Source organism: Arachis hypogaea, chromosome 14 (assembly GCF_003086295.3).
Source record: "Arachis hypogaea cultivar Tifrunner chromosome 14, arahy.Tifrunner.gnm2.J5K5, whole genome shotgun sequence".
Classification (NCBI taxonomy): domain Eukaryota; kingdom Viridiplantae; phylum Streptophyta; class Magnoliopsida; order Fabales; family Fabaceae; genus Arachis; species Arachis hypogaea.
The window spans coordinates 54,357,222-54,381,820 of record NC_092049.1 but is presented as its reverse complement, the minus strand read 5'-3'; the positions used below and the strand labels follow the sequence as shown (position 1 = coordinate 54,381,820).

Below are 24,599 nucleotides of genomic sequence, written 5' to 3'. Positions count from 1 at the left end.
AGGGTCCCATAAAATCAATCCCCATACATCAAATAGTTCTAGCTCTAATATGAATTGCTGTGGTATCTCATTTCTCTTGGTTAGATTACCAGCTCTTTGGCACTCATCACATCTTGACACCAATTCCTTCGCATCCTTGAACATTGTTGGCTAGTAAAATCTGGATTGAAGCACTTTTGCTGCTGTTCTTTCTCCACTGAAGTGGCCTCCATATTCGGATCCATGGCACTACCACAACACTTCCTGACCTTCTTCATGAGATATACACCTTCTCAAGATCCCATCAGCACACCTTTTGACCAAATAGGGGTCATCCCAGATGTAGTGTTTGGCATCCTTGACTATCTTTCTTCTCATGTGTTTGTTGATGTTGGTTGGTAATTCCCCAATGGCTTTGAAGTTAGCTATGTTTGCAAACCAAGGGGCTACTCGAATCATCATCAATTGCTCATCACGGAAGCTTTCATTTACTGCAACTTGGTGTGTCTCTTCTTCTTCTTGTGGAATCCTTGAGAGATGGTCAGCTACTTTGTTCTCTGCTCCGCTCCTATCTTTAATTTTAATGTCAAATTCTTGGAGCAGCAGAATCCATCTTATTAATCTGGGCTTAGATTCTTGTTTGGTAAGCAAGTATTTGAGTGCTGCATGATCAGTGAATACAATTACTTTAGAGCCAATAAGATATGATCTAAACTTATCAAAAGCAAAGACTATGACCTAAAGTTCTTTCTCCATGGTGGTGTAGTCCCTTTGATTGTCATTAAGGACATTGCTAGCATAGTAAATAACATGTACTAGCTTGTCTTTCCTCTGTCCTAGAACAGCACCAACAGCAAAATCAGATGCATCACACATTAATTCAAAAGGAAGATCCCAGCTTGGTAGTGCTATAATAGGTGCAGATGAGAGTCTCTTCTTAAGCTCATTAAAGGCTACCATGCACTCTTTATCAAAAACAAAGGGAGTATTTGAGACAAGTAGGTTACTAAGGGGTTTTGCAATCTTTGAAAAATCTTTGATAAACCTCCTATAGAATCCAGCGTGTCCCAAAAAACTCCTGATTGCCTTGACATTGCATGGTGGAGGTAATTTCTCAATTACTTCCACCTTTGCCTTGTTTACTTCTATGCCATTTTTTGAAATCTTGTTACCAAGAACTACCCCTTCAGTTACCATAGAGTGGCACTTCTCCCAGTTCAAAACCAGGTTGGTTTCTTGGCACCTTTTTAGAACAAGAGCAAGATGGCATAGGCAATCAAAGTATGAGTTTCCAAACACAGAAAAGTCGTTGATGACAGGGCATTTCGGCCAGTTTCACTGACCTTTTCTTTACTGTTTTAGGGTAGTTTCATGCATTTTCTTAGGAAATAAGCAAGTTTTGGGTAGAATTTCATTCACATCTTGATTCAAGCAAACATTGTGAATTTTATATGATTTCATGAGAATTATGCATGAATTTAATGACAAATTGGATGATGCATGACTCATAACTTGGATTAGAGCTTTGACGCACTTTATTTGCTTGATTTCAGGACAAAGGAAGCAAGGAAAAGCCACGTTAGTAGCCACGTTAGTCTAACTAACGTGACCACTAACGTGGAATGGGAGCTAGCTTGCAACGTTAATGAGAAAAGTGATCGCCAATAACGTCTTCGAAGCCATCATAGCCCACGTTAATTACCACATTAAATACATTAATGTGGTAGTTAACGTGGAGGAAAAGGAAGCTCCAAGAGTTAGTGGTAAAAGTGAGTGCCACTAACGCTCCAAAAGGGCAATTGGCCACGTTAAGAGTCACGTTAACTCAGTTAACGTGAACTCTAACGTGGAAGAGGAAGATAATGCCAAGGTTAGTGACACTCACCTTTGTCACTAACGTTGGACCAAGCCCATATTGGCTACGTTAAGAGCCACGTTAACTTGGTTAACGTGAACTCTAACGTGGAAGGAGCATGGAATCGCCAACGTTAGTGACACTCACCTTTGTCACTAACGTTGGACTAAGCCACTATGAGCCACGTTAGTTACCACGTTAATTACATTAACGTAGAAGCTAACGTGGAAGAAAGGGATGATGAGCCAACGTTAGTGACACTCACCTTTGTCACTAACGTTGGAGATGGCAATCAACACCACGTTAGTGGTCACATTAATGTAATTAACGTAAGGCACTAACGTGGGAAAGGGGCATTTTGGAGCGTTAGTGAAAAAGGTAGGTGTCACTAACGCTCTCGAAGATTTGGCAAGCCTACGTTAAAGGTCATGTTAACTATACTAACGTGAACTCTAACGTAGGGAGAAAGGGGTACTCTCAACGTTATTGGGAAAGATAAACCCCAATAACGTTTGCGAAGGGCCAAAAGGCAACGTTAGTGGTCACGTTAGTGCCACTAACGTTGAAGTTAACGTGGACCATTTTGGGTTAGGAACGTTAGTGAAAAAGGTGATTGTCACTAACGTTCTCAACCCCATATTTTCACTTAACGTTAACACCACTAACGCCCTAAGCTAAAGTCCATGTCTACTGCACACTTTCTCTACAAGTGGCCCTGAGCCCACTAAAGATGATAACTGCTTCAACTCAAGATCCAAAGGCCCATATCCAAGACTTGAAGAGCCAACTAGAAGATCAGAAGAGTAGTATAAATAGGAGTAGTTTTGAACTAGAGAAGGAGCTTTTGGATTGAGAGAACTACTCTCTGTATAATTTTACTTTCTCTGCAACTTCTAGTTTTAATTTCAGAATGCATTCTCCATCTTTGTTTTCCATTCCCAGAGCCATGAACAACTAAACCTTTTTCATTGGGTTAGGGAGCTCTGTTGTAATTTGATGGATCAATAATAGTTTTTATTATTCTTCTTCTTTATTTTCTCTTGATTTTACTAGAAAGCTTTCAATCTTCATCCAATTAGGTAGTTATCTTGGAAAAGAAGCTATTCATACTTGGATCTCTTAAGAACCTTGGAAGAGGAATGAAGAGATCATGCTAAAAATACTTTCTCATGTTGGACCAAATTGGGGTTTGGATGCATATTGTGACATATAATCCTACCAACACTTTGAGTTGGAAATACATGTGGTATAATCAGTGACCATACTTCATCTCTTCTCATGAGCAATTGGACCAAGGAATTGGCTATTGATCAAGATTTGAGAGATTGAATTACCAAGGAATTGGAATTCAATCACTTAAGATTGCCAAGGAGATCAATGAATGCATTGATTGAGGAAGAGATGAAAATAAACTTGATCCGGAGAATACAACATCTCTTAAGCCCAATGAATCCCCCATTTCTGATCTTACCCATTCTCTTTAATTTCTGCAATTTAATTTCATGCTAAATTCCCCATTCCCCATTTAAGATTCTGCAATTTACTTTCCGTCATTTATATTCAGCTCTTTATTTCCAGCATTTACATTTTTTGCTATTTACTTTCCGCCATTTAATTTCCTGAAACTCTCACATCAAATTCTGCTTAGCTCAACTAGAACATTCCTCTAATTAAAGTTGATTGACCAATCAATCCCTGTGGGATTCGACCTCACTCTATTGTGAGTTTTTACTTGACGACAATTCGATATACTTGCCAAGGAAAATTGTTGAGAGACAATTTTTCGTGCATCAGTCATCCATGAATACTTCTATGAACTTCTCAACCATGTCCGAAAAAATGGAGAGCATGCACCTTTGGAATGTTGCAGGTGATGACAAGTCATCTTAGCCTAGTTTCACTAGCCTTTTTCTTTTGTTTTCAATTGAATTATGCACTTTCTTGAGCCACAAGCAAGCCAATCGGGTAGATTTTCATGTTTCCTTTGATTTAATCAACCATAGATAAATTAATGCAATTTCATGAGGATTTATGCTATAGTTGCCACATATTATGAAAGAATGACAATCTCATGATTTTGAGCATAGCTTTGATGTGTTTGGTTGATTAATGATAGGTGAAGAAAGCTTGGAGAAATGTTGAAGCAAGAAGGAATGGCTAGGAGCAAGAGAGAACAAAAAGTTTGAGCAAAAGTTTGCCTCAAACTTAAGCTCAAACTTTCGGAATAAGTGAAAACACCCCAGGGAACAAAAAGCTTGAGCAAAAGTTTGCCTCAAACTTTTTGGCAAACGTTGGCATCACAAATCAATACCCTGGAGGACAAAAGCTTGCGCCAACGTTTGACTCAAACTTTTTGGCAAACATTGGCGCCATGAGTGTACATAAGGGGGCCAACGTTTGAGCAAAAGTTTGACCCCAAACTTTAGCTCAAACGTTGGTAGCAGCAAGAATGGGGCAGCTGGTGTAAAAAGTTTGAGTAAAAGTTTGCCTCAAACTTTTACTCAAACTTTTACTCAAGCTTTTATTATTCCCAACCCGGTTCACTTCGGTTCTCTCTCCAACTCCAAGAGCAATCAACCAAGGCCTCTATCAACCCAATTCCATCAAGAGCAAAGGCCCAATTCAAAGCTTGAAGACCATTTGAAGAAAGTGTATAAATAGCTTCGGATTTAAGTTTTTGGAAGAGCTTTCCTTTAGTTTTCGTAGGTAGTTTTCGGAGAGCTTTTGGTGTTGAGTAATTTTGAGTTTCTAAGTCTCGGGGAAGGAGAATTGAATTCCCTTCCTCTTAGTTTTCTTGCTTTCAATTTCAATTACATTTGCTTTGATCTTGGGTTGGAGAATTGAAGGAATTCTGTTTCAATCTCATCCTGAGATCTCTCTGTTTACTTACTGCACAATTAAATTTCAGTTTCTGTTAATTACTTCTTCTTCTACTTTCTCTGCAATTTACATTTCCTTTCCAATTGCTCTTGTTGGATCTAGGAAGGCATTGAGATCTAGACTTGGTTATCTAGTCTCTTGAGTCCTGAGATCTGGATTCCCATTCTCAATTTCTCTGTTTACTGCTTTTCAAGCTCTTTTATATTTCTGTTTTAGATCCGATTCAACCTAAGGCATCTTCTACTCTTCTGTGTGTTGAATTTTACTCTTCGTTGTTTAATTTCTGCAAATCTAATTCCCAATTCCCTTTACAATTCAAGCCATTTACATTTCTTGCACTTTAAGATTCTACAATTTACATTTCTTGCATTCTAAGTTTCTGCCATTTAATTTCTTGCCCTTTAAGATTTAGCACTTTAAATTCCAGTTCTCTTTAATTTCATGCAAATTACCCATTCCCTTTATTTTCCATGCAATTTAAATTCTGCAAATCACAAATCTCTCAACCAAATCTTGATTCGCTTGACTAAATCAACCACTAAACTAAAATTGCTCAACCCTTCAATCCCTGTGGGATCGACCTCACTCCCGTGAGTTATTATTACTTGATGCGACCCGGTGCACTTGCCGGTTAGTTTCGTGTTGGATCGTTTTCCGCACATCAAGTTTTTGGCGCCGTTGCCGGGGATTGATTAGATTGATAATGATTAAGTGAGGTGGTGATCTAGATCTAGCATTTTTATTTTCTGTTTCTCTAATTTTTGACTAACACACTAACTGTTTGAAGTTTTGTCTCAACTGACTACACTCAATTTTCAAGAATACCACTGTGTGTTCTGTTTGTTAATTTATATGTCACAGGAAAGAAGAGAGGCCAGAGGGAAGGATATCATTGAAGAAGGAGTTTCTGAGAAAGAAGAACACCACAACATGAAGCCGCAACTCATTACACTAATCAAGAACAATTGTTCCTATGGTGGAAATCCATTGGAGGATCCTAAATAGCACCTATCCCTTTTTCTGAGGACTTGTGGTGCTGTCAATCTCGATAGTATAAATCATGATACCTATAAGCTCTTGTTATTTCCTTTCTCACTAAAGGATGAAGCGACACAATGGCTTGAAACCTTTCCCGAAGGAAGTATCACTAGTTGGGATGATTTGGTTGCCAAGTTTCTAGCCAAATTCTCCTCATCCCAACAAAACATCAAGATGAAAGAGGGAATACATCCTTTCATACAAGGAGAGGAAGAACCATTGTTCAAAGCATGGGAAAGATACAAGAAAGCAAGTGACAAAGTGGGTTTCCAAGCGTTCTATGAAGGATTAACCCCAGAAACAAAAAGAGCGGTGGATTACTTCTCAGATGGCCTACTCAACGCAACAGCAACCATCCAAGGAACTGCAGAGTTCAAAGACAAAAGAGTCAATAACCAACACTCATTTGAGACACCACGGAATGCAATTTCAGAAAAGGAAGTAATGAATCTTGAAGGAGTGAGGGCAATCATGAATCAAAACAAACGGCTATACCAGCAAACTCAGCAACAATTGGAGTCAATAGCTAGACAAATTGATTTTCTACATTCTGCCACAGTGAATACACAATTTCCACCATGGAAACCACATTCTTATCTAAGAATGAGGGAATCTCAGCATCAGGAACAAAGGGACTTCAACTATAACAACCCTAACTTCCCAAACCTGCAAAAACACCACCATACAAACAACAATCACTACATACCACCACACTACCCACCCCTCCAACCCCAGATACCTCACAACCAACAAATTTCACAACACTTTCATAGGATCACCAATTTGGAGATCTTAATAGAGAGAATGATGGAGCACCAAGAGGAGATAACACAGAACTAGGAAACCTCACTCAGAAGAATTGAGAGGCAAATGCAGCAACGGGCTAAGAACCTCGCAGAAATGGGTGAGAAGAGGGCTGAAGGAAAAGAATCAATCATCCAGGATGAGCATCACAAAGCAAAACCTCACTTAGGAGGAAGCCAAAGGCAACAGAAGTCTCAACTTCCATGATCAGAGGATGAAGGATGTCAAGCTAATGACAATAAAAGAGCGCTTGTTGGGAGGCAACCCAACCTGAGGTAGTTTCTTTTCATAGCTATTTTAATAAAAAGGTTAATTAGTTTTATCTATATTGCAAGAAGCTAAGTTTGGTGTTGCACACCAAAATAATATAAGGAAGAATGAAGGATTCTAAGTTTGGTGTTCCACCAAAATCTCATCATAAAACACATTCTCACTTTCTGCATAATGCTAGCTTCAAGCATTTAGATAAACTGGTTAACTATGCTGTGGTTTCCTAAGTTTCCAATTTTGTCACTTTTGAAAAAGAAAAAGAGTTTTACACATGGTTAATCTGATGCACAAGGACCATTGGCAAGGTACTAAGTTTGGTGTTCCCACACCAAAGTAAGTTCAAAAGCCCACAAATAAATCATACATGCTAACCATTTTTCAAGTTCTTTGGGAACAAGCAACTTTCAATATCATTGCAGAGTGTCATACAAGCTTTTGGAAGGATTAAGCATCATCACCCAAAGAAATGAAAGAGGAATGCTAAAACCAGCAATGAGGATGATGAGGAGGACAGCAAGCAGATTCCAAAAGGTTGTATTGTTCAGTGATTGTTTTATATCAGATATTGCTACGATTGAAAGTGATATAATACCCCTGCTTGTCTGCATAGTATAGTTTTTCTGTAATTCAATAATTAAGATGCTTGATTATTCACAATACTACACTTTTCACACTTGTTTGCACTCAATACATCAAAAAATGCATCACATGAAAGTTCTTTGAAAAGAAGGATTGAGGAATTAAACAATTTTGAGGCAAGCAAAAGATTAGGAGAAGTGGCGGTGCTAGTTGTATGATAATGTTTTGAGGTTGCATGCTTATGAAAACTTGCATGGGAGCTCATAGGCAGGACATGAAGTTCAAAGAAGTATTGTGGAGATTCTCAAAAATTTATTGATCCAAGAAGCAGCAAACAAAACAAAAGAAAATAAAGAAAATACAAAAACAAAAAGAACATGGCCCAAGGCTCTGAGCATCAATTACTAGGCAGAAAAGAAAGAAGAAACAAAAACTCAAAGAGTTGTTATCCTAGTAAATGCTTGTGGTCGAATTGTGTCAAAGAAAGAGGCTTGAGCAAGTAAATCCTTAGGGGTGCTTTAACACCTAATACCTTAAAACCAACTGGTTTAGGAGTATTGATTGAAAGCTTATCTAAAGAGCCGCTTTGAGACATGACACTTAGAGTCAAGGCAAAAGCAAAGAAACTATAAGCTGCTTCAAGGTGATTACATATAAAGAGATCTTCATGATATTATTTGGATGAAAGTTCTAAGACCTAAGACTCCCAAGATGTAGGGACTAGTAAGCACTGAGGCCCTTGCTTGAGCACATGATTTAGAGTTCACCCCACTGTCACTTGATCACTTCACTCACAGGATAGTACATGTAATTTTTCAAATCCATTCTGATTGAAAGAACCTTTGAGCATAATTCCTTTCTTGCTTGGGGACAAGCAAGCTTTAAGTTTGGTGTTGTGATGACAAGTCATCTTAGCCTAGTTTCACTAGCCTTTTTCTTTTGTTTTCAATTGAATTATGCACTTTCTTGAGCCACAAGCAAGCCAATCGGGTAGATTTTCACGTTTCCTTTGATTTAATCAACCATAGATAAATTAATGCAATTTCATGAGGATTTATGCTATAATTGCCACATATTATGAAAGAATGACAATCTCATGATTTTGAGCATAGCTTTGATGTGTTTGGTTGATTAATGATAGGTGAAGAAAGCTTGGAGAAAGGTTGAAGCAAGAAGGAATGGCTAGGAGCAAGAGAGAACAAAAAGTTTGAGCAAAAGTTTGCCTCAAACTTTAGCTCAAACTTTCGGAATAAGTGAAAAAACCCCAGGGAACAAAAAGCTTGAGCAAAAGTTTGCCTCAAACTTTAGCTCAAACTTTTGGGAAAAAAGCTTGCGCCAACGTTTGCCTCAAACTTTTTGGCAAACGTTGGCATCACAAATCAATACCCTGGAGGACAAAAGCATGCGCCAATGTTTGCCTCAAACTTTTTGGCAAACGTTGGCGCCATCAGCAACACACCCTGGAGAGAAAAAGTTTGCGCCAACGTTTGACTCAAACTTTTTGGCAAACGTTGGCGCCATGAGTGTGCATAAGGGGGCCAACGTTTGAGCAAAAGTTTGACCCCAAACTTTAGCTCAAACGTTGGTAGCAGCAACAATGGGGCAGCTGGTGTAAAAAGTTTGAGTAAAAGTTTGCCTCAAACTTTTACTCAAGCTTTTACTCAAGCTTTTATAGTTCCCAACCCGGTTCACTTTGGTTCTCTCTCCAACTCCAAGAGCAATCAACCAAGGCCTCTATCAACCCAATTCCATCAAGAGCAAAGGCCCAATTCAAAGCTTGAAGACCATTTGAAGAAAGTGTATAAATAGCTTCGGATTTAAGTTTTTGGAAGAGCTTTCCTTTAGTTTTCGTAGGTAGTTTTTGGAGAGCTTTTGGTGTTGAGTAATTTTGAGTTTCTAAGTCTCGGGGAAGGAGAATTGAATTCCCTTCCTCTTAGTTTTCTTGCTTTCAATTTCAATTACATTTGCTTTGATCTTGGGTTGGAGAATTGAAGGAATTCTGTTTCAATCTCATCCTGAGATCTCTCTGTTTACTTACTGCACAATTAAATTTCAGTTTCTGTTAATTACTTCTTCTTCTACTTTCTCTGCAATTTACATTTCCTTTGTAATTGCTCTTGTTGGATCTAGGAAGGCATTGAGATCTAGACTTGGTTATCTAGTCTCTTGAGTCCTGAGATCTGGATTCCCATTCTCAATTTCTCTGTTTACTGCTTTTCAAGCTCTTTTATATTTCTGTTTTAGATCCGATTCAACCCAAGGCATCTTCTACTCTTCTGTGTGTTGAATTTTACTCTTCCTTGTTTAATTTCTGCAAATCCAATTCCCAATTCCCTTTACAATTCAAGCCATTTACATTTCTTGCACTTTAAGATTCTGCAATTTACATTTCTTGCGTTCTAAGTTTCTGCCATTTAATTTCTTGCCCTTTAAGATTTAGCACTTTAAATTTCAGTTCTCTTTAATTTCATGCAAATTACCCATTCCCTTTATTTTCCATGCAATTTAAATTCTGCAAATCACAAATCTCTCAACCAAATCTTGATTCGCTTGACTAAATCAACCACTAAACTAAAATTGCTCAATCCTTCAATCCCTGTGGGATCGACCTCACTCCCGTGAGTTATTATTACTTGATGCGACCCGGTGCACTTGCCGGTTAGTTTCGTGTTGGATCGTTTTCCGCACATCAGCAGGTGCATTGCACAATCCAAAGGGCATTCTCCTCTAAGCGAAAATACCATATAGACAAGTAAATGAAGTTTTTTCCTAATCCTTGGGGTCTACAACAATTTGATTATAGCCCGAATACCCATCCAGGAAGCAATAATACTCATGTCCTGCCATTGTTTCAAGCATCTGGTCCTTGAAGGGTAAGGAAAGTTGTCTTTCCGGGTGGCTTCATTGAGTTTCCGGTAGTCAATGCACATACGCCATCCGGTCACTGTCCTTGTGAGTATCAGTTCATTCTTCTCATTTGACACAACACTGATCCCTCCCTTCTTTGGGACTACTTGCACCGGGCTTACCCAAGGGCTGTCTGAGATGGGATAGATCACCCCTGCTTGCCACAATTTCAACACTTCTTTTTGAACCACTTCATTCATGGTTGGGTTCAGCCTCCTTTGTTATTGCCTTAAAGGTTTGGCATCATCTTCAAGTAGGATTTTGTGCATGCACATTGAAGGACTGATCCCCTTTAAATCTGCAAGTGTCCAGCCTATGGCATCCTTGTGTTGTCTCAACACTTGGATAAGCTCCTCTTCTTGCTCCTCACTCAGACTTGAATTTATGATTACTGGGTGAGTGTTGTTGGCACCCAAATATGCATATTCCAAACTGGGTGGTAAGGTTTTCAATTCTAATTTTGGTGCCTCTGCTTCTTTGTTATCTGTGGTGGATAGTATGGTTAGATTCTTCATGGTTCTTTGTGGTAGTTCTCCATTTGATGCTTGTTCTAGCTCAATAGTTCCTTCATATTTTTCTTCTTCTAAGACTCCTTGAACTATCTGTTCCATGGTGTCTACCATCATGCATTCTCCTATGGATTCTTTGGGTAACTCATTGCCTTAAAGACGTTGAAGACCATCTTCTCTTCATGCAATCTCAAAACTAGTTTCCCTTTTTGCACATCAATGATGGCTCCAGCAGTAGCTAGGAATGGCCTCCCTAGGATGATTGATGTGTTGGCCTCTTCTTCCATGTCCAGCACAACAAAATCAGCTGGGAAAATGAATTTTCCCAGTTTTACTAACAAGTTTTCCACCACCCCATGTGGAAACTTAAATGTTCTGTCAGCCAATTGGAGTGCTATTCTTGTTGGCTTGGCTTCCTCAATCTTCATCCTTCTCATCATGGTTAAGGACATGAGATTTATACTAGCTCCCAACTCACACAAAGCTTTCTCAATAGTGATGTCCCTTATGATGCAGGGGATTTGGAAACTCCCTGGGTCCTTCATCTTCTGAGGTAGCTTCTTTTGTATGATGGCACTACATTCCTCAGTTAGTACTATGGTCTCCTTTGCCTCCATGTTCCTTTTTCTTGTTATAAGCTCCTTCAAGAATTTGGCATAGAGTGGCATTTGTTCCAATGCCTCAGCAAATGGTATGTTGATTTGGAGCTTCTTGAAGATCTCTAGGAATTTAAAGAATTGGCCATCCTTCCTATCTTTTTCCAGCGTTTGTGGGTATGGTGCTTTTGGCACATAGGGCTTCAGGACTGGTTTTGGTGAAGGTGGAGCAGGGGTCTCTTCTTCATTCCTATTCCCCTGCTTTTCTGCAACTTCTTCTTTGTGGTTGTCTTTGCTTGGGGTTCCTTCCTCCACAACTTTTCCACTTCTTAGTGCAATGGCCTTGCATTCCCCTCTTGGGTTGGCCATGGTGTCACTGGGAAATGTGTGTGTGGGCAGTGGGATCTGCATGGATAAGATCCCCACTTGTGCTTCCAACTTTGAGATTGCTGCGCCTTGATTTTTCAGATTTGACCTGTATTCTTCTTGATTGGCGTCTGATGAGCGAATAATTTATACGCTTTTTGACATTGTTTTTAGTATGTTTTTAGTAAGATCTAGTTACTTTTAGGGATGTTTTCATTAGTTTTTATGTTAAATTCACATTTCTGGACTTTACTATAAGTTTGTGTGTTTTTCTGTGATTTCAGGTATTTTCTGGCTGAAATTGAGGGACTTGAGCAAAAATCTGAATCAGAGGTTAAAGAAGGACTGCTGATACTGTTGGATTCTGACCTCCCTGCACTCAAAGAGGATTTTCTGGAGCTACAGAACTCGAAATGGCGTGCTTCCAATTGCGTTGGAAAGTAGACATCCAGGGCTTTCCAGCATAATAGTCCATACTTTGTCCAAGTTTAGACGACGCAAAACTGGCGTTCAATGCCAGCTCTCTGCCCAATTCTGGCGTCCAGCGCCAGAAACAAGTTGCAAAGTGGAGTTCAACGCCCAAACTAGCACAAAAGCTGGCGTTCAACTCCAGGAATGACCTCTACACGTGTAACACTCAAGCTCAGCCAAGCACACACCAAGTGGGCCCCAGAAGTGGATTTATGCATCAATTACTTACTTCTGTAAACCCTAGTAGCTAGTTTATTATAAATAGGACTTTTTACTATTATATTAGACATCCTGAATTGTATTTTGATCCTATGATCAGTCTTGGTTTCTCCAGTTCCCCTCTGGGGCCGAGACCAATGAACTCCATTATCACTTATGTATTTTCAACGGTAGAGTTTCTGCACTCCATAGATTAAGGTGTGGAGCTCTGCTGTTCCTCAAAGATTAATGCAAAGTACTACTGTTTTCTATTCAATTCATCTTGTTTCGCTTCCAAGATATTCATTCGCACTTCAATCTGAATGTGATGAATGTGACAATCATCATCATTCCCTATGAACGCGTGCCTGACAACCACTTCCGTTCTACCTTCGACTGATTGAGTATTTCTTAGATCTCTTAATCAGAATCTTCGTGGTGTAAGCTAGAATGATGGCGGCATTCAAGAGAATCCAGAAAGTCTAAACCTTGTCTGTGGTATTCCGAGTAGGATTCAATGATTGAATGATTGTGACGAGTTTCAAACTTGCGATTGCTGGGCGTAGTGACAGACGCAAAAGGATAGTAAATCCTATTCCAGCATGATCGAGAACCGACAGATGAATAGCCGTACCGTGACAGGGTGCGTTGAACATTTTCACTGAGAGGATAGGATGTAACTATTGACAAGGGTGATGCCTCCAGACGATTAGCCGTGCCGTGACAGGGCATTTGGATCATTTTCCCGAGAGAAGACCGAAAGTAGCCATTGACAATGGTGATGCATCACATAAAGCCAGCCATGGAAAGGAGTAAGACTGATTGGATGAAGATAGCAGGAAAGCAGAGGTTCAGAGGAACGAAAGCATCTCTATTCACTTATCTGAAATTCTCACCAATGATTTACATAAGTATTTCTATCCCTATTTTATTAATTATTTTCGAAAACTCCATTACTATCTTATATCCGCCTGACTGAGATTTACAAGGTGACCATAGCTTGCTTCATACCAACAATCTCCGTGGGATTCGACCCTTACTCACGTAAGGTATTACTTGGACGACCCAGTGCACTTGCTGGTTAGTTGTGCGAAGTTGTGAACCATGGTATTGGCATCATGTTTTTGGCGCCATTACCAGGGAAAGAAAGAGCGATGAATTTTACATAATCAAAGTGTAATCACAATTTCTGCGCACCAAGTTTTTGGCGCCGTTGCCGGGGATTGTTCGAGTTTGGACAACTGACGGTTCATCTTGTTGCTCAGATTAGGTAATTTTCTTTTTGTTTTCTTTTCAAAAATTTTTCAAAACTTTTTCAAAAATTTCTCCTTTGTTTTCGAAAAAAAATAAAATAAAATAAAAAAATTAAAAATGTTTTCAAAAATATATTTTTCTTCAGAATTTTTAAGAATGAATTCTAGTGTTTCATAAAGCATGTTGAAGCCTGGTTGGCTGTAAAGCCACGACTGTAGGGCATGTTAGGCGTGTCATGTCTGAGTTACATACTAAATCTTGGCTGGCTATTAAGCCATGCCTGACCCTTTGATTGGAGCTTTAGACTAAAGAGCATAAGATTCCTGGAATTCATATTAAAAATTTTGGAATCCTTATTTTTCTTTTTCAAAATGATTTTCGAAAAAAAAAATTAAAATTAAAAGAAAATACAAAAAAATTATAAAATCATAAAAAATCAAAAATATTTTGTGTTTCTTATTTGAGTCTTGAGTCATGTTATAAGTTTGGTGTCAATTGCATACTCATCTTGCATTTTTTTTTCGAAAAATTCATGCATTCATGGTGTTCTTCATGATCTTCAAGTTGTTCTTGGTAAGTCTTCTTGTTTGATCTTGATGTTTTCTTATTTTGTGTCCTTTCTTGTTTTTCATATGCATTCCTGAATTCTTTATGTCTAAGCATTAAAGAATTCTAAGTTTGGTGTCTTGCATGTTTTCTTTGCATTAAAAATTTTTCAAAAATATGTTCTTGGTGTTCATCATGATCTTCATAGTGTTCTTGGTGTTCATCTTGACATTCATAGCATTCTTGCATGCATCACATGTTTTGATCTAAAATTCTCATGCATTGCATCATTTTTCTTATTTTTCTCTCTCATCATAAAAATTCAAAAAAATAAAAAAAAATATCTTTCCCTTTTTCTCTCTCATAAATTCGAAAATTAGATTTGACTTTTTAAAAAAATTTTAAAATCTAGTTGTTTTTATGAGTCAAATCAAATTTTCAATTTAAAAATCTTATCTTTTTCAAAATCTTTTTCAAAAATCAAATCTTTTTCAATTTTCTTAGTTATTTTCGAAAATTCTAAAAACATTTTTCGAAAATATTTTTCTTATTTTTATATCAAATTTTCGAAAATAACATCACCAATTAATGTTTTGATTCAAAAATTTCAAGTTTGCTACTTACTTGTTAAGAAAGTTTCAAACTTTAAGTTCTAGAATCATGTCTTGTAATTTCTTGTGAATTAAGTCATTAATTGTGATTTTAAAAATCAAATCTTTTTCAAAATTAATTTCAATCATATCTTTTCAAAAATATCTTCTTATCTTATTTTTTTTCAAAAAATTGATTTCAAAATATCTTCTCTAACTTCCTAACTTCTTGTCTTTTCGAAATTTGTTTCAACTAACTAACTAACTTTTTGTTTGTTTCTTATCTTTTTCAAAACCACCTAACTTACTCTCTCTCTCTCATTTTCGAAAAATATCTTCTCCCTTTTTCAAAATCTCTTTTTAATTAACTAATTATTTTAATTTTTTATTTTTATTTTCGAAAATTACTAACCTTTTTCAAAAACTATTTTCAAAAATCACTAACTCTTTTTCAAAAATTATTTTCGAAATTTTCCCTCTCTCATCTTATTCTATTTATTTATTCATCTACTAACATCTCTTTCTCACCCACCAAAAATCCGAACCCTCTCTCTCTCTCTTTCTGAGTTCAGATTTTTCTCTTCTTCTTTTCTTCTACTAACAATAAGGAACCTCTTTACTGTGACATAGAGGATTCCTCTTCTTTTCTTTTTCTCTTCTCTTTCTTATGAGCAGGGACAGAGAAAAAGGCATTCTTGTTGAAGCTGATCCAGAACCTGAAAGGACTCTGAAGAGAAAACTAAGAGAAGCTAAATTACAACAATCCAGAGACAACCTTATTGAAAATTTCGAACAAGTAAAGGAGATGGCAGCCGAACCCAACAACAATAATGCAAGGAGAATGCTTGGTGACTTTACTGCACCTAATTCCAATTTACATGGAAGAAGCATCTCCATTCCTACCATTGGAGCAAACAATTTTGAGCTGAAACCTCAGCTAGTTTCTCTAATGCAGCAGAACTGCAAGTTTCATGGACTTCCATCTGAAGATCCTTTTCAGTTCTTAACTGAATTCTTGCAGATCTGTGATACTGTTAAGACTAATGGAGTAGATCCTGAAGTCTACAGGCTCATGCTTTTCCCTTTTGCTGTAAGAGACAGAGCTAGAGTGTTGTTGGACTCTCAACCCAAAGATAGCCTGAACTCTTGGGATAAGCTGGTCACGGCTTTCTTAGCCAAGTTCTTTCCTCCTCAAAAGCTGAGCAAGCTTAGAGTGGATGTTCAAACCTTCAAACAAAAAGATGGTGAATCCCTCTATGAAGCTTGGGAAAGATACAAACAGTTGATCAAAAAGTGTCCTTCTGACATGCTTTCAGAATGGACCATCCTGGATATATTCTATGATGGTTTATCTGAGCTATCAAAGATGTCATTGGATACTTCTGCAGGTGGATCCATTCACCTAAAGAAAACACCTGCAGAAGCTCAAGAATTCATTGACATGGTTGCTAATAACCAGTTCATGTACACTTCTGAGAGGAATCCTGTTAGTAATGGGACGCCTATGAAGAAAGGAGTTCTTAAAATTGATACTCTGAATGCCATATTGGCTCAGAACAAAATATTGACTCAACAAGTCAATATGATTTCCGAGAGTCTGAATGGAATGCAAGCTGCATCCAACAGTACTCAAGAGGCTTCTTATGCAGAAGAAGCTTATGATCCTGAAAACCCTGCAATAGCAAAGGTGAATTACTTAGGTGAACCTTATGGAAACACCTATAACCCATCATGGAGAAATCATCCAAATCTCTCATGGAAGGATCAAAGGCCTCAACAAGGCTTTAATAATGGTGGAAGAAACAGGTTTAACAATAACAAACCTTTTCCATCATCCACTCAGCAACAGACAGAGAACTCTGAACAAAATACTTCTAATTTAGCAAACTTAGTCTCTGATCTATCTAAGGCCACTGTAAGTTTCATGAATGAAACAAGGTCTTCCATTAGAAATTTGGAAGCACAAGTGGGCCAGCTGAGTAAAAGGATCACTGAAATCCCTCCTAGTACTCTCCCAAGCAATACAGAAGAGAATCCAAAAGGAGAGTGCAAGGCCATTGACATAAGCACCATGGCCGAACCTGTAAGGAAAGGAGAGGACGTGAATCCCAAGGAGGAAGACCTCCTGGGACGTCCAGTGGTCAATAAGGAGCTTCCCTCTGAGGAACCAAAGGACTCTGAGGCTCATCTAGAGACCATAGAGATTCCATTGAACCTCCTTATGCCATTCATGAGCTCTGATGAGTATTCCTCTTCTGAAGAGAATGAGGATGTCACTGAAGAGCAAACTGCCAAGTTTCTTGGTGCAATCATGAAGCTGAATGCCAAATTATTTGGTATTGAAACTTGGGAAGATGAACGTCCCTTGTTCACCAATGAACTAAGTGATCTAGATCAACTGACATTGCCTCAGAAGAGACAGGATCCTGGAAAGTTCATAATACCTTGTACCATAGGCACCATGATCTTTAAGGCTCTGTGTGACCTTGGTTCAGGGATAAACCTCATGCCCCTCTCTGTAATAGAGAAACTAGAAATCTATGGGGTACAAGCTGCTAAAATCTCATTAGAGATGGCAGACAATTCAAGAAAATAGGCTTATGGACAAGTAGAGGACGTGTTAGTAAAGGTTGAAGGCCTTTACATCCCTGCTGATTTCATAGTCCTGGATACTGGAAAGGAAGAGGATGAATCCATCATCCTGGGAAGACCTTTCCTCGCCACAGCAAGAGCTGTGATTGATGTGGACAAAGGAGAATTGATCCTTCAATTAAATAAGGACAACCTTGTGTTTACAACTCAAGGATCTCTCTCTGCATCCATGGAGAGGAAGCAGAAAAAGCTTCTCTCAAAGCAAAGTCAAACAAAGCTCCCACAGTCAAACTCTAAGTTTGGTGTTGGGAGGCCACAACCAAACTCTAAGTTTGGTGTTGAACTCCCATATCCAAACTCTAAGTTTGGTGTTGGAGAGTCTCAACAATGCTCTGAACATCTGTGAGGCTCCATGAGAGCCCACTGTCAAGCTATTGACATTAAAGAAGCGCTTATTGGGAGGCAACCCAATTTTTATCTATCTAACAATATTTTTCTTAGTTATATGTCTTTATAGGTTCATGATCTTGTGGAGTCACAAAATAAATATAAAAATTGAAAACAGAATCAAAAACAGCAGAAGAAACATCACACCCTGGAGGAAGCATCTGCCTGGCGTTCAACGCCAGAACAGAGCATGGTTCTGGCGCTGAACGCCCAAAATGGGCTTCATCTGGGCGCTGAACGCCAGAATTGCACCCTGGAGAGGAGCTGGCGCTGAACGCCCAGAACAAGCATGCTTCTGGCGTTCAACGCCAGAAATGGGCAACAAATGGGCGTTGAACGCCCAAAATGGGCACCAACCTGGCGCTGAACGCCCAGAGTTGTGTGCAAGGGCATTTTACATGCCTAATTTGGTGCAAGGTTGTAAATCCTTGAACACCTCAGGATCTGTGGACCCCATAGGATCCCCACCTACCTCACCATCTCTCTATCCATTCATGGTCATCCCTTCTGTTTTCCATTTACCACTCACATCTATACACCCACTTACCTTCAAAATTCAACATCTCTTCCCCACCCAATCCCACCCATATGGCCAAATACACACACCCCCCTCTCCTCCATATCTTCTTCTTCTTCTTCTTCTATTCTTTCTTCTTTTGCTCGAGGGCAAGCAACATTCTAAGTTTGGTGTGGTAAAAGCAGAGCATTTTTTTATTTTTTCATAACCATTAATGGTACCTGAGGCCAGAGAAACCTCAAGGAAGAGGAAAGAGAAGATAATTGCTCCCACCTCTGAGCCATGAGAGATGGAAAGATTCATCTCACAAGCCTATCACTAAGAAAAGGATGGAGCAAACAAGAGAGCACATTCATGGATCTCAACAGGCACATGAAGAAGCTCACCATCAAGAAATCCCTGAGATACCTCAAGGGATGCACTTTCCTCCACAAAACTATTGGGAGCAAATCAACACCTCCCTAGGAGAATTGAGTTCCAATATGGGACAACTAAGGGTGGAACATCAAGAGCACTCCATCATCCTTCATGAAATAAGAGAAGATCAAAAAGCAATGAGGAGGAGCAACAAAGACAAGGAAGAGACATAGAAGAGCTCAAGGACATCATTGGTTCCTCAAGAAGAAAACGCCACCATCACTAAGGTGGACTCATTCCTTGTTCTTACATTCTCTGTTTTTCATTTTCTATGTTAAGTGCTTATCTATATTTGTATCTTCATTACATGATCATTAGTAGTTAGTAACTATGTCTTAAAGTTATGAATGTCCTATGAATCCATCACCTCTCTTAAATGAAAAATGTTTTAATTCAAAAGAACAAGAAGTACATGAGTTTCGAATTTATCCTTGAACTTAGTTTAATTATATTGATGTAGTGACAATGCTTCTTGTTTTCTGAATGTATGCTTGAACAGTGCATATGTCTTTTGAAGTTGTTGTTTAAGAATGTTAAATATGTTGGCTCTTGAAAGAATGATGACTAGGAGACATGTTATTTGATAATCTAAAAAATCATAAAAATGATTCTTGAAGCAAGAAAAAGCAGCAAAGAACAAAGCTTGCAGGAAAAAAAAACAATAAAATAGGCGAAAAAAAATAAAGAAAAAGAAAAAGCAAGCAAAAAAAGCCAAAAGCTCTTAAAACCAATAGGCAAGAGCAAAAAGCCAATAACCCTTAAAACCAAAAGGCAAGGGCAAATAAAAAGGATCCCAAGGCTTTGAGCATCAGTGGATAGGAGGGCCTAAAGAAATAAAATCCTGGCCTAAGCGGCTAAACCAACCTGTCCCTAACCATGTGCTTGTAGCGTGAAGGTGTCAAGTGAAAACTTGAGACTGAGCGGTTAAAGTCAAGGTCCAAATCAAAAGAAGAGTGTGCTTAAGAACCCTGGACACCTCTAATTGGGGACTTTAGCAAAGCTGAGTCACAATCTGAAAAGGTTCACCCAATTATGTGTCTGTGGCATTTATGTATCCGGTGGTAATACTGGAAAACAAAGTGCTTAGGGCCACGGCCAAGACTCATAAAATAGCTGTGTTCAAGAATCATCATACTGAACTAGGAGAATCAATAACACTATCTGAACTTTGAGTTCCTATAGATGCCAATCATTCTGAACCTCCATGGATAAAGTGAGATGCCAAAACTATTCAAGAGGCAAAAAGCTATAAGTCCCGCTCATATGATTGAAGCTATGTTTCATTGATAGTTTGGAATTTATAATATATTCTCTTCTTTTTATCCTATTTGATTTTCAGTTGCTTGGGGACAAGCAACAATTTAAGCTTGGTGTTGTGATGAGCGGATAATTTATACGCTTTTTGACATTATTTTTAGTATGTTTTTAGTAGGATCTAGTTACTTTTAGGGATGTTTTCATTAGTTTTTATGTTAAATTAACATTTCTGGACTTTACTATGAGTTTGTGTGTTTTTCTATGATTTCAGGTATTTTCTGGCTGAAATTGAGGGACTTGAGCAAAAATCAGAATCAGAGGTTAAGAAGGACTGCTGATGCTGTTGGATTCTGACCTCCCTGCACTCAAAGTAGATTTTCTGGAGCTACAGAACTCGAAATGGCGCGATTCCAATTGCGTTGGAAAGTAGACATCCAGGGTATTCCAGAAATGTATAATAGTCCATACTTTGCCCAAGTTTAGACTACGTAAACTGGCGTTCAACACCAGCTCTCTGCCCAATTCTGGCATCCAGCGCCAGAAACAAGCTGCAAAGTGGAGTTCAACGCCCAAACTGGCACAAAAGCTGGCGTTCAACTCCAGGAATGACCTCTACACGTGTAACACTCAAGCTCAGCCCAAGAACACACCAAGTGGGCCCCGGAAGTGGATTTATGCATCAATTACTTACTTCTGTAAACCCTAGTAGCTAGTTTATTATAAATAGGACTTTTTACTATTGTATAGACATCCTGGATTGTATTTTGATCCTGTGATCAGTCTTGGTTACTCCGGTTCCCCTCTGGGGCCGAGACCAATGAACTCCATTATCACTTATGTATTTTCAACGGTAGAGTTTCTGCACTCCATAGATTAAGGTTTGGAGCTCTGCTGTTCCTCAAAGATTAATGCAAAGTACTACTGTTTTCTATTCAATTCATCTTGTTTCGCTTCCAAGATATTCATTCGCACTTCAATCTGAATGTGATGAATGTGACAATCATCATCATTCCCTATGAACGCGTGCCTGACAACCACTTCCGTTCTACCTTCGACTGAATGAGTATCTCTTAGATCTCTTAATCAGAATCTTCGTGGTGTAAGCTAGAATGATGGCGGCATTCAAGAGAATCCGGAAAGTTTAAACCTTGTCTGTGGTATTCCAAGTAGGATTCAATGATTGAATGACTGTGACGAGCTTCAAACTCGCGATTGCTGGGCGTCATGACAGACGCAAAAGGATAGTAAATCCTATTCCAGCATGATCGAGAACCAACAGATGAATAGCCGTACCGTGACAGAGTGCGTTGAACATTTTCACTGAGAGGATAGGATGTAACCATTGACAAGGGTGATGCCTCCAGACGATTAGCCGTGCCGTGACAGGGCATTTGGATCATTTTCCCGAGAGAAGACCGAAAGTAGCCATTGACAATGGTGATGCATCACATAAAGCCAGCCATGGAAAGGAGTAAGACTGATTGGATGAAGATAGCAGGAAAACAGAGGTTCAGAGGAACGAAAGCATCTCTATTCACTTATCTGAAATTCTCACCAATGATTTACATAAGTATTTCTATCCCTATTTTATTAATTATTTTCGAAAACTCCATTACTATCTTATATCCGCCTGACTGAGATTTACAAGGTGACCATAGCTTGCTTCATACCAACAATCTCCGTGGGATTCGACCCTTACTCACGTAAGGTATTACTTGGACGACCCAGTGCACTTGCTGGTTAGTTGTGCGAAGTTGTGAACCATGGTATTGGCATCATGTTTTTGGCGCCATTACCAAGGAAATAAAGAGCGATGAATTTTACATAATCAAAGTGTAATCACAATTTCTGCGCACCAGCGTCTATCCTTCTTTCAGTCTGTGCTTGTCTCTCCATAAGGGTGGAGACTGCTCATGTAATCTGCAATGACAATTGTGCTATTGTAGCCTCCATCCTCTCAAAGTTGCTATTGATTTCACATGGTTGCATAGTTAAGGGTGATGTGTCTTGATGGAGGTTGTTGTGTATTGGTTGGTTGCTATGGTATGATGTATTTTGTGAGTTATGGTAGGGTCTATGGTTGCCTGTTTGATGGTTGGGGTTGTGAGTAGAGTGTTGATTTGATGGATAAAGTTTGTTGTGGTCCTGGTTGTGGCCCTGCTTGTTTCTCCACCCAAAATTTGGGTGGTTCTTCCAACCTGGTTGTATGTCTTAGAAGTTGAATCATATGGTGGCCTGGATGAATTGTTCACATAATTAGCTTGTTTCCAGTCACCTTCATGTTCTGATGCATTTCTTTCTTGTTGAGGGGTTTGATCTTGTATGGCTGAGACTTGATTAGCCTCCATCTTCTTGGTTAAGGCTGCTATTTGTGGTGTAATTGCCTTGTTTTGAGCTAACAAAGCATCTACAGAGTTGAGTTCTAGCACTCCTTTCTTCTGAGTTCTTTCTGAAGCATAGAAATACTCATTTTCAGCTACAGTCTTGATGACATCTATGGCTTCTTCAATGGTTTTCTTCTTGTTGAGTGAACCTCCTCAAGAATAATCCACAGCCTTCTTTGATTCATAGGATAGCCCTTGATAGAAGATGTGTAGTTGTACCCACTCATTGAATATTTTTGGTGGGCATCTTCTTGTCAGATCTTTGAATCTCTCCCAGGCCTCATAGAGTGTTTCTCCATCTTGTTGTCTGAAAGTTTGCACCTCAGTTCTCAGCCTGTTGATTCTTTGTGGAGGGTAAAATCTTGCAAGGAATCTGCTTACAACATCCTCCCATGTGGTTAGGCTCTCCTTGGGAAATGATTCCAGCCACTTTGCTGCCTTATCTCTGAGTGAGAAAGGAAACACGAGTAGCTTGTAGATGTCAGGGTGTATCCCATTGGACTTTACAGTATCACATATCCTCAGGAATGTGCTAAGATGTTGATTAGGGTCTTCTTGAGCACTTACTCCATATGAACAATTATTCTTGACAAGTGTGATGAGCTGAGGCTTCAACTCAAAATTATTAGCATGAATTATTGGCTTTAGGATGCTGCTGCCACAATTTTCTGGATTTGGGTTGACGTAGGAGCCCAAGACTCTCCTTTCTTGCCCAACATGATTTCTAGCATCTCCTCCAACATTGTCCTGTACTTCGTCATCCATGGTGATTTACGGATCTTCCTCCACTAGTTCTTCTCCAACTATGCCTTTGTCTCTTGCTTCCCTCTTTAATCTAAGGAAGGTCCTCTCAATTTCACTATCGAAGGGAGATAAAGTCTCTCCTCTTCTACCTGTCATACACTTGGCAAATAACCAGCAGAGAACAAGTGAAGTAAGAAAAATCTTGTTGAAATTAGTGGTTAGCGTTGTTGATGCAATTAATCGAACAGTTAGAAGAGTGGAAATATGGACGATGGGTAACTAAAATAATCAAAGAAAAAGAAATAAAACTCAAAGCAGAGATAAAAGAAAAATAAAAAAAATGCTAGAAGAATTAGAATAAAGTAAAATAACAAGGGAATTAAATTGCTTAATCTAGCTCTCCAATCAATTTAATCACTATCAAATTTAAGCCAATCCCCGGCAACGGCGCCATAAAACTTGATGAGTCCAATTCACACCCCCATTCAAAAAAATTGGTGAATTAGTTCTTTTGGCAAGCGCACCAAAATTATCGTCAAGTAATAACCCACAGTGGAGTGGGATCGTATCCACAGAGATTGGCAAATTTGAGCAATTTTAATCAATTGATGAATTAGTCAAGTGAAACAGATAGATTGTGATTTGCAGAATTATAAATGGCAGAAATGTAAATGACTAAAATGTAAAGGAAAACAATAAAGTGCAGAAATGGAAATAACAGAATATAAAGTGCAGAATCATAAATGACTTGAATGTAAATGGGGATGGGGAATTGCAGAATGTAAAAATAAGCTATAAAGAAAGTGGTAGATAAGAATGGGGAAATTCATTGAGATTAGGAGATGTTGTCTCTTTGGATCAACTTCAGCTTATAACCTCTTCAATCATGCAACTCATTGACCTCTTGGAAATCATGATTGATTGAGCCCCAATCCCTTGGTGACTCAATCTCTCAGATCTTGATCAATAGCCAATTTCTTGGTTTAATTGTTCATGAAGAGAGATATGCTTGGTCCCTGATTATACCACACATTATCATAGGTCCAAGTAGAGGGAGGATTATATATCACCATATCCAAACACCGAAACCCAGATCCTACTCAATTGTGAGAAGGGATTTCAAGCATGGTTTCATGTTTCCTTTCCCAAGGTTCCCATGAAACCCATTTTGCATTCAATCTCTTTCCCAAGATAATTGAACACTAAGCATTAAGAACGAAATTCCTTCTAGCAAATCAAAGAGAAGATGAAGAGAAGAAGAATTTAACTATCATCAATCCATCAAGTACAATAGAGCTCCCTCTCTCAATGAGAGGGAATTTAGCTACTCATAGCTCAAAGAAAAGTACTCAAAGTAAAGAAGATGATGAAGTGTAAAAGTGAATCTAAAACTGCTATC

At 38.7% G+C, this 24,599-nt stretch overlaps 1 non-coding gene across 1 annotated transcript; it reads right to left on the bottom strand.

The window, feature by feature from the left end:
* Positions 1-16,046: 16,046 nt before the first annotated feature.
* On the bottom strand, positions 16,047-16,154 carry LOC112745252 (small nucleolar RNA R71). The gene has a single exon (XR_003173189.1). It is a non-coding gene; the product is annotated as a small nucleolar RNA R71 (small nucleolar RNA).
* Between the last annotated feature and the right edge of the window lie 8,445 nt (positions 16,155-24,599).